This window comes from Phaseolus vulgaris, chromosome 5 (genome assembly GCF_051622355.1).
Source record: "Phaseolus vulgaris cultivar YP4 chromosome 5, ASM5162235v1, whole genome shotgun sequence".
Lineage (NCBI taxonomy): Eukaryota > Viridiplantae > Streptophyta > Magnoliopsida > Fabales > Fabaceae > Phaseolus > Phaseolus vulgaris.
The window spans coordinates 8,945,177-8,952,651 of NC_143502.1; the positions used below are offsets into that span (position 1 = coordinate 8,945,177).

Consider the following 7,475-nt stretch of genomic DNA (forward strand, 5'->3'; position numbering starts at 1 on the left):
CATTCTTTATTATGGTCGTTGTTGTATACCTGTCACCAAATATGCTAGCTGCCATGTTGTTTTTGTTCCCACTCATTCGCCGTTTTCTTGAGAGGTCAAACTATAGGATTGTGATGCTTATGATGTGGTGGTCACAAGTAGGTGATATGGCTACCCTTTTTCCTATGCATACTTTTCGGCTGGTACACATAGGAACAATCATTTTTTGCCTCTGCACCTGAGATATAATGAATTTAAAATAGCTATTTTGATTCTTTGTAATTGGCAGCCTCGACTCTACTAGGGGAATGCATGAGAGCACATTTTCCCTTTTCAAGTAAGAATCTAGTTTTAGAAGTTCCTCTCAATTGTGAATAGTATTATTTTCCTTGGATCTAATCATAATGTATCATTGTTTATAATGTAAGGTACACAATGTTCTGGGTTCTCCTCATAATTACAAAGTTAGCTTTCAGTTACTATATAGAGGTGATGATTTATTTTCATTCATAATTTGTGGATAACTCTAATCTTTCCCTTCTTTTCTTAACTTCCCTTGATTGTAGAAATGAATGTATACTTTTTTGGTCTTAAACTTCAATGTCTTGGTTCTTGTATTTTTTATGACCAACCTTTGTCAAATTGACTTTAGTTTAACTATATCATCTATAATATTAATGTACTAATTTACAGAAAAAATCAGCTTGTGTAGTCCCATTAAATGTGGACCACAATGTCTCAGCTTGTGTACTCAGAAAATGAAGCTCAAGGTTAGGATGCTCATAATTGGCCCGTTGGAATACATGTGGTTGTCAGCTATGATGACAACTTTCAGGCACTGGATGTTGCTAGTGGTGCTCCATCACCAATCCAGAATATAAGATCAAGTGGAGGGAGTAAGACAAATTAGGATTGAGAATTTACTTGTAATATGTTTAGAAAGTGAAACTATTTATATTTTGACAATTTAATTTACTTGTTGTTTGGATTAGTTTGACATTATCAACTTTGTTTTTTCAATGAATGAATGAACTTATCTTTTGATTATTATATTTATCAATTTTAATTATATTATGAAATTAGTTTATGTTATAACTTCATTATATTATGAAACATAATTGTGTAGTGGAATTTAATTATAATATCAAATTAATTAATATTATAAAATCAAATTATAAAATAGAATTAAATAAATTATTATAAATATTAAAAATAAAATTAAAGTTTAATTATAATATGAAATTAAATAATATTATGAAATCAAATTATAAAATAGAATTAAATAAATTATTATAAATATTAAAAATAAAATTAAATATTTAATATTCGAATTATGACAGTTATAAAATGTATTATAAATGTCATACTATACCGTATCAAGTGGCGGCGGTTAAAAATGTCATTATTTACGTTAGAATTGGTTTACCCAGTTTTAAAATTACGACATTTATAACTAACGCCAATTACATGCTTAAAACCGCCACTTTATACAATGCATAATATGGTGTCTGCTACAACGGTTCTCAATTGACCGCCACATTAAACTTTGTGGCGGGAAGAATTCTGGCGGTACGCGGTACCGCCACATACGTATAATGCGGCAGTTAAAACCGCCAGTTTTTGGGAAAATAACCGCCGCATTATACACGTTTTTTTGTAGTGTACAACTATTGTCTAAACCTTTGTTATTACCTTAATTACAAGTCTCGTGCCGCTTACGCTTTCGTTCTCTGTGTTTTCTTTCTTCTTCTTCTCACTCTCTCTCAAACTCTTTTGAATATTCTCTTAACTCATTGGCTTTGTAAGTTCTTCCTATCCTCATTGCTCATTCTTCCTCCATTTTTTCTATTGGTTCATTGTTCATTCTTCCATTGGTTCATTGTTTAAGGTTCTTGTTCATTGCTCTTCCACTGCACTCCGTTTTCACTCCACCGCTATCGTTGCTGCCTTTGTAAGTTCTTCCTACCCTCATTACTTATTCTCCCGCTTTCGTTCTCATCTTATTTTTCCTCCATTCTTCCATTGATTTATTGTTTAAGGTTATTGTTCATTGCTCCACCACAACATTCCGCTTTCCCTCCACCGTTGTTGCTACTGTTGTTGTTGCCATCACTTTGAGGTTGGTGCTGTTTTATTTTTTTTAATAATTTTTTATTATGTAACTTATAGGTAGTGGCTCTAGAACCACCGTCTTTACTTGAATAGAATAAACTATGTGCTAATAGATAGCGATTTCAAAATCGTTTTCTAATTGCTAAAAGAACCGTTGTCTTTGACCTTTTCTACAGTAGTGTGAACTCGAATTGGTTCATCCATGACCTCCTCTGAACATAGTTGAAAAGCATGATGGAGCTTGAATGTTGACCTTGGGCCCTAAGGGCTTGTTATAATTCACCATTAAAGTGTCAAAATAAGACAATACATGAAGTTGTAGCGAAGGTAAATTCTATAAAGGAATGACAACTAACTTGGAGAAGAGGTAGATTCATGTGGAAAATAGCACAAGAATACGAGTTGTTGAAAAATATCAATAAAGTCAATTTGAACATGAACTATGATAGGAGGATATGGGTCGTGGAGTAGGGTGGTAAATTTTATGTTAGAGCTGCTTATGCTTATCTATAACAAAATAATATTGCTTCAATCTGTGAGGATTTTTAGCAGTTTTGGTCTAACAAAGCCTTACAAAATGTCCATTGTTTTTTTCTTCGAGGGTTATTCTGGAGAAAATGGCAACAAGAACAAACCTAGTAAAAGAGGAATTAACTTAAAACTATGGTATGCCCTATATGTCTGCAACGACAAGAAACAATTACCCATTTGTTTTTCTCATGTAATGTAGTGTCGTCTGTTTGGAACATCTGTAGTAGATGAGTTAGAATTCAAATTGTTTCACATTACTCTCCAATGAGCCATTTTTTTTGAAATTTAATTTTCCTCAACTAAGTCAAAAACAAAATAGTGAGTGGAAAGAACTATGAATTGCCATAGTAAGGAGCATATGGAACCATAGAATGACATAATCTTTATGCAGGCTAAGATAGATGTTGAGGAGGTATTTTATATGGCACAAATGAAAGCATGGACTTGTATGAAGTATAAGCTATCTTGTTTTAATTATTCTTTTTCTAACTGGTACCAATGTCCAATCCAGTGTTTAAATTGCATCAAGTACTCCTGATAGGAGTAGTCTCTAATGCATACCAATGCATGCTGACATATGCTTGCCTCCGCATTCAAACTCACCAGCCTGGACCGTCTTATTTTCCATACTTGAAGAGTTTATTATTGCTGCTCTGGATCCCGAAGGCCTGCACTCACACGGGGCATTGAACAATCAATGCATTCCTGCTTCCTGACACCCTTCGCAGCACCCAACCATGTATCAACTCGACAGTAAGAGGTCCATCATTTCCTTTGCACACCACCACTCCAGTACCTTACTTCAGCAAACCATCCTTGCGACATCAAAGTCCTGACCCAACCACTCAACATCACGTTAGCTACAGACCATTCCAGACCATCCCCAAACCATCCAACAACGAATTCAAAAAAAAGAAAACCAGCTACATAAACCAGCACCCAACCCATGCATCAGCCACACCAGCGACCCATGCCATCCCGGAGAGCGTCCAAGACCAGAACCTCCGACCACCCCAACCATAATTGGCACACAACTGTTGTTAGACCAATCTACCAACATAGTAATCAGACAGTGAGCACCACTTTCGGATAACTAAATGTTGTACTGAATGCATCCAGACCAGTCCCAACCTCTCCTGTACTTCCTATCACCTGAACTCCCAAAAAACCTCACCAAGGGAGAAAACAGACTGCATCCTCTAAGAAAACATAACTGCATTGTATAAGATCTCCACCTTCTTTAGATAAGGAAGCCAATTTTTAATTCTCTTAGCTCAATACAATCTGACTATCATCAGATTCTTAACCAGAACCCTCCTTCCTTTCTTGTACCACTTATTTCCTTGAATTCCCCATTACTTATAACTCTTTATACAATACATTGGATTCAAGACCCAATCCACGAAAGAGTAATTAAACCTGTGTACCTTATGCTTCATCCATAACCACGATTTAAGATGGGCTTGTTGGAACACCTCTTCTGCATCTACTACTCCTTGCTTGAACACAACCAAGTTCCTATGCTCCCAGATGCACCGTACAATAGCTGCCCAGATACCTTTCCAAACCATGTTTTGTTTGTTGCTGGCCTGGATCAGAGTGAAGCTTTCAAAGTGGTTTTTTAAGACATTATGTTGTACTAATAAAATACCAATTCGTCTATAACATAAGGCCCACACACGCACAACCACATCCCACTCCAAAAAAAGGTGTTGGCAAGATTCGACCTTGGTTTGGCATAACACACATGAGGTGGATTCCATCGTCACCCCTCTCCTACTCAAGCACTCTCAAGTTGGTAGTGTATCCAACAGATCCCTCCATGTAGTAGTTGTGACATTGGGAAAGGCCTTGGCCTTCCATAGGAGCTTAAAGACTTCAATATGAGGGCCACTACCTCTCTTAGCTGAGCTCGCATATGCTGATTTCACAGAGAAGCACTTGTTTTCATTATTCCCCCACACCCGAGTGTCTTGCTCCTCCCTATTAGTAGTAGCCCTGGAGATGTGTATTGCAAGATCTGTTTCCATCACCAATTCCCACTCGAATCTAGCACGCTTCCACCTTAAGTTCCATCGCCATACTGACCCTTCCGACACGCCTGCCTCTTCCACCTTCTGACCCCGATTACATGATAAGGAATATAATCTGGGGAATATAGATTTGAGGTTAGTATTCCCAACCCACACGTCCTCCCAGAATTTTCCTTTGTCGCCACGCCCTAGTCTCCATCTAATTTCTGCTTGGAACCATCCATCTCCTCCTCTCTCCCTACACACTTTATGAAGGTCCCTCCACCACTATGACTGCAATTTAAGAGATGATTGCGTAACCTCACTTCTTCCTTCATATTTTGACTCCAAAATATCCTTCCATCTCCCTTTCTGATCCGAGAGCCAACGCCATCTCCATTTGGCCAAAAAAGCATAATTAAAGTCACGTATGTCTATGATGCCCAACCCTCCCTCCTCTTTTGATTTGCACAAGTTTTTCCAACTTACCCATGATATCGACTTCTACTCCTTCCCCCAGCCCCACAGAAACCTCCTTTGGATACTGATAATATTCTTACAAACCGAGTCCGGTGCTCTGAACAGAGATAGGTAGTACAGGTGTACTGTAGTGAGGACAAATTTGATAACACAGATTCATCCTGCCATTGATAAGAACCTCCTTCTCCACGTGCTGAGCCTAGCTTCCAGCTTATTTATGATCGGCTCCTAGAACTTTTTCCTCCTTGGATTGCCTTCCACCTCAAGCCCTAGATATTTGAACGGTACTGCCATCTGAGCACAATTCAAAGTCTTCGTGTAACAAAGGATACTATTTCTATGCACATTGATGCCTGCTAGCTTTGACTTATGAAAATTAATCTTTAGGCCTGAGGCTAGCTCAAACCCTCTGAGAATAGCCTTTAGGGTCACCACATTGCTGAAGGAATCCTCGCATAAAAACAGTGTGTCATCAGCGAATTGAAGAATGCATAACTCGACCTCTTTTCTACTAATCATAAGACCGGAGAGTAGTTTGCCTTCACAACTTGCCTTACTAACCCGGCTAAGCCTTCAGCTACAACTAAAAAATGGAAAGGAGCTAGCAGGTCTCCCTACCTCAACCCTCTTTTAGGTTTGAATTCTTTTGTCGGGCTCCCATTAACTAACACTAAGATAAAAGCGCTTTCCAAACAGCCTCAGATTCAATTGATCCACTTACTGTGGAACCCCATCTTGTGTACCATATCGTAGAGAAACTCCCATCTAACCAAGTCGTAAGCTTTTTTGAAATCCACCTTTAGACATAACCCACTTTTCCCACCCCTTTTGATATCCACCTTTAGACATAACCCACTTTTCCCACCCCTTTTGATATCCTCAATCACTTCATTAGCCATTAACACACTATCTAAGATCCCTCTGTTCTTCAAAAAAGCCAACTAGCAATTGTCAATAACCAAGGGGAACACTTTCTTGATCCTTCCAGCCAACACCTTGTATATAATTTTGTATATGGCTCCAACTAGGGAAATGGGTCTGTATTGATTAAGATGGACAGGATTCCTTACTTTAGGTACAAGTGCAATGAAGGACGCATTGCACCCCTTCGGTATACAACCTATTTCATGAAAAAGGGTCATCACTGCTATGAACTCTTCCTTCAAAAACACCCAACTCTTCTTTAAAAAATTGAAATTAAACCCATCAGGTCCAAGACTTTTTGAGCCTTCACATTGCCACACCGCATCCCTTATTTCCTTCTCGGTGAACCCCTCTAGCAGACTCAAGTTATCTGACATAGTTAAGGACTTAAACTCAACTGCATCGAGTTTTACCCGTAGGTCTTTTGTCGCTTTGAACCTATTATCAAACAACTTTTTCGCTTCAGTACGAACTGTGCTAGGCTCCTCACTCCACAGGCCCCCAACCTCGATGCCCTTTACTTCATTTTTGCTTATTCTCCATCTCAGTGATGAGTGGAAGAACTTTGTAAAGGAGTCCCCGTTCTTGAACCATCTTACTTTGGCTTTTTGGCGGAAGAGGGATTCAAGCTTTTTATCAATCTCCTTAAGACGACTTACTAGTTCAACCCTTTTCATCCTTTCGCTTTCCAAGAGGGCACCATTGCAATCTTGGCTATCTAAGTCCTCAATTTCCTTTAAGATCCCCTTTTTAGTAGTCTCAATATTGTCGAAGATGTCCTTGTTCCAGACTTTTAAGTTGCCCTTCAAACGTTTCAATTTATCTTTGACCTTCATGAAACTACTCCCCTAAACTGGATAAGCAGACCATCTATCCTTCACCATCTCCATAAAACCTTTCTTTGTCAGCCAAGCGTCAATGGTTCTAAATGGTTTAGGGCCCCAATCCTTATCCACAGACTTTACTACCAGTGCACATTGGTCAGAGACTTCCCTACGTTGCACATATTGTTTACACATTGGCCAAATTTACATCCAATCTTCAGTTACAAGCACTCTATCAAGCCTACTCTTGGCCGACCCATTGGAATTAAACCAGGTGAATTTCTTGCCAACAAAAGGAAACTCAATCAAAAAATTGGCATCGATGAAACAATTGAAGTCTCTTGTTTCGCTTGATTGAATGTCCCTTTCCCTTATGCCTTTCCTTTCACTTAGGCTTCTTACGACATTGAAGTCGCCACAAAAACACCAAATCAAGTATTGGGATACCAATTTGATGCGCGTCAGCTCCCACCACAATACCTTCTTCTCCCTCAATAAGCATGCGACATAGATATTGACCACCACGCACCTGCAATTAGCTTTGATGTGCTGCCCAAAAACAACTATAAACCCCTTCCCCATCGCATGGCTTTCATAAATGAAAGCATCTCTG

General features: G+C 38.7%; 1 long non-coding RNA gene across 1 annotated transcript; it reads left to right on the plus strand.

Annotated features, from left to right (window-relative positions):
* Positions 1 to 254: 254 nt before the first annotated feature.
* On the plus strand, positions 255 to 1,029 carry LOC137835089 (uncharacterized). Its single transcript, XR_011085007.2, has 3 exons — positions 255 to 316; positions 408 to 468; positions 673 to 1,029. It is a non-coding gene; the product is annotated as an uncharacterized LOC137835089 (long non-coding RNA).
* Positions 1,030 to 7,475: the final 6,446 nt, after the last annotated feature.